Source organism: Dicentrarchus labrax, unplaced genomic scaffold, assembly GCF_905237075.1.
Source record: "Dicentrarchus labrax unplaced genomic scaffold, dlabrax2021, whole genome shotgun sequence".
In the NCBI taxonomy this organism is placed as follows: domain Eukaryota; kingdom Metazoa; phylum Chordata; class Actinopteri; family Moronidae; genus Dicentrarchus; species Dicentrarchus labrax.
Genome location: NW_026136766.1, coordinates 90,985 through 94,617, shown reverse-complemented (window position 1 = coordinate 94,617; position 3,633 = coordinate 90,985). Strand labels below are relative to the sequence as shown.

Here is a 3,633-nt window from a genome sequence, read left to right as displayed (position 1 = left end):
GTGTGAAATGTTGTACTAGCTATGAGATCACAGATAAGATGATGCGTTACTGAAATATTTATTCTCGATGTTTATCTGAATTCCAGATATGTCCACAAGGTCACATTGTTTGGAAGTGGTCTTCACAGCCGATTCTGAAATATGGCATGCATGCTGGAGACTTTCTTTTGAGCTCAAACATAGTTTTGTCTGGAAACAACTACGTGAAGGTGGCGTTGCTCTACAAATTCATGAACATTCGCATCGTGAAACAAGCCACGTTCTACAGAATCCAGGACCACTTCTGTGTCGACACCATCAGGGAATTTTGGGACACCAAAAGGATGGAAATAATCAAGCAACTTCAGTCAAAGCAGAGTATGGTGGCCTTGGGTAAGTCTCCTTTAGAAACAACTCTGTACATGACTGCTCATTTAATCTGTGATTTTATGTGGTACAACCTCACTTCTTTGGTCATAAGTGCTTTCTGCCAACAGGTGATGGACGGATGGATAGTCCTGGTTTTTGCGATCAATATTGATAAGAGGCAAACGGCCATAAATTCAGTGGCCATGGAGAAGGAGGCATTTCTCCAAGCTTTTGAATCCCTTTCTGAAGATGTCAAGCTGACAGAAGTTTGCACTGAGGCTAGCCCCCAGATTTCAGCTCTTTTCAGTAAGTTGTACTATGTATTGATTATGTCATTCTAATGGTTTGTGTTGAACCTTGGGTGTTTATGACTAGGCTAGTTGTGTGTTGTTCTTTAATCAGCTTGAAGTGTTTTGGGTTGGTTCTTGTTTTACAGATCCAAAGACGGGGAAGTTGAAAGATAGGGGGGTTCAACATTCTCTTGACGTATGGCACGGCTCCAAAAATCTGTCCAGAAGACTTACCACTGTAAGGGCTCACTCTATACTTTGTGGGATTGCACAATTTTTTTGGATTTGTGTACCCATGCAGATGTTATGTTTTTTTTTTAAGGCAGGGCAACAGCAGGGGTGTGCGGTTCTGCTTCCGTGGTGCAGAGACATTTGTAACCATTCCTGGCACTGCTGCAAGACTGCTGAGACCTATGACGAGTTTTTTGCAAGTATTTACAGTACTATTTGCTGGTGTGCTGATCTTTACTTTTTGCTGTTCATGGTGAACTTACCCAGCAACTAATTGGTATGAGTATGTAAATGCCTGGGAGTACAACACACAAGAGTTAAAGGTCAATCCAGAGCAGCCGCCTTGTGCCATTTGTGTGTTCTGTAGTGTTACATGTTATTATCCAAAGCTGTTGGCACCTTTGCACATTCACCGGTGACCACCTGTGAGTCTACCCAGGCTACTTTGAGTGGCTCACTTGAGTACCATATAGGTAATTTGAGCCATTACTGCATTTGCTTATATTTCAGGACATGTGGGTCGGCTTTCTGCACCACGTTACTGGGGAGCACCAATGGGCTCTGGGCAGCTACCATCATGGTCCGCTTGAGGAGGCAAGGGAAAAAGAATGGATTGAGCCAAATTCTCAGGCCCATCAGAAACTTACTGAAGTGATTCTGAATGCAGGTTGGTTGAAGGATGTTTCAAAGTTTCTTCATTTTAGGTGTGTAAGATATGTAACAGATTCATGTCACTGTATGTGTGCAATATTTTTTAAATGACTAAACTTGTCATTCCTCCACCCCCACCGCAGATCAACTGCAGACCTGGAATCGCTTCTGTAGCAGGGGCAGCGGGGCCCTTCAGCACACAAACAACCACACTCCCATGAAACACCACTTTATTCAGTGTACGCCACCACACACAAAGTCTAGCCGGGCCTCTGGCTCCAGTGGCACCGGTAGCGTCTCTGGCCCAGCACACTACTCAAAAATAAGGGTAGAGTCATCAGGTAATAGGGCGGTGGGTAATCAACTCACCGGTGCCGCCTCCCAAGCCTTCCCCACACCCCCCTCCTGCAGCTGAGCGCAAACCACACCCACCTCCACAGCTTCACAACCACATGCTAATGTATGCCAGCAAAGTTTCACATATACTGAATCCAGTGCCAGAATATTCCTTGCAGGACTTGACTATAACCATCACCTTACGAGGGCACCAAGGAAAAAGGAAGATGGTGATTTTCAGTAAGTTGTATCAAGATATTGTATGTCTGACATGGGGGTGGGTCACAAGTAGTGACTTACAGCTTAGGGGGTCCAGATAACATTACATGTGTTTAGTACTATTCAAAGACTCCCATGTGCTGACAAGTACTGACTTGCAGCCTGGGGGTCAATAAAATATTACCTGTGATTATTACTAGACTAGTCAAAGGCACCCATTACTAGCCAAGGCACCTACCCTGGCTTTATGTATGTGCATCTATGTGTGTTACCATCACTGCTGCATCAATGTCGCCTGCCCTGTCCCCCCCTCCCTCATGGACAGATATGCCAAGTTGTATAGTAAAAGGTCTCGATGGCGCCTTTATACAATGAAGGAGAAGAAAGATTACAGTTATATCCCGGACCTCCAAGCTGCCATTTTAAAGGAAAAACTTGCATCTGAAGGGATACCCTGCAAAACGAAACCAAGACCTGGCGACCCAAGGCACCTTGGTACACTTTCATGTGTGCCAGTACCTTCAACCGAGGACCTTTTGAGGACGAAGCACTCCAGCGGAATAGGTAAAGCTTTTTAGACACTGCTTCTGTAATGGGAGGTGTCCAGGCCATTGCCTGACTAAAATTCAGGAACAGTGTAATATTGTCACACCAAAATGTATACTCACTGTCCACAGTATTGGCACTTTGTTGCCGCTAAGTGTCACATGGCTGGAGTGTCAGACAAATGATTGATGACCTTATTTTGTTTGTCTTTACAGGGCCCTCTTGAGGCACTGACTGACACAAGACTGCTGAGGGCCAACACATTTGGGAATCTTTTTGAATACTGTTGACATTCACAATGGTGGCACTTTTTGAAATAAATACAATGGCCCCAGTTTGTCATATTGTGTTGCTTATCTTGAGTGTTTATTTATATAAAGGTAAATAATGTATACATATGTTATGTTATATATTAGACACACAAACTAATTGGTCATTAAAAGTAATGATTTATTATTTATTATTAAACACTTTTATCCAAAGTGACTTACAAGGGAGAATAAGTTAGGAAGAATTTAACAATGATAACTTACCTGTGCTAAAATGAGTGAACAAAACTGTGCCAGAAAAATATAAAAAATATTTGAAAACTATTTACATTTAAATGTTTAGCTCCACCTACACGCTGCTGGGGTCAAAGCCTGTATACTGTCCATGTGGATCAGGGTATTGTTGTCTAATCTTCAAGACGCAACAGCTGGGTATGGCCACCCGGTGCCCTGGGCCAAGGGCACCATACTGCCACACAACATATTGCCTGTAGGCAGCATCTCTAAACTGCTTGTGGCTCTCACCTGGATCTGGGGCATCCTCTACAGCCCTTATGTCGTTCCAAATTCTTCTAGAAAGTCTGAGGACTCCTGCATCCAGGATGTAGAGGTCGAAGTGTGGAAGAGTTGATATGCAGTTTTGTGGATATTGGCCACAACACTTGCGCTCAATATCGGTTGGCATCTCCCTGCATTGTTCGCAGATGCACCATGCAGGTTGTCCTGGTACTGGATTTGGGGTG

General features: G+C 43.9%; 1 long non-coding RNA gene across 1 annotated transcript; it reads left to right on the top strand.

Annotated features, from left to right (window-relative positions):
* Positions 1-1,969: 1,969 nt before the first annotated feature.
* LOC127359769 (uncharacterized) lies at positions 1,970-2,927 on the top strand. The gene is made up of 3 exons (XR_007882838.1): positions 1,970-2,096; positions 2,401-2,639; positions 2,837-2,927. It is a non-coding gene; the product is annotated as an uncharacterized LOC127359769 (long non-coding RNA).
* The last annotated feature ends 706 nt before the right edge of the window (positions 2,928-3,633 follow it).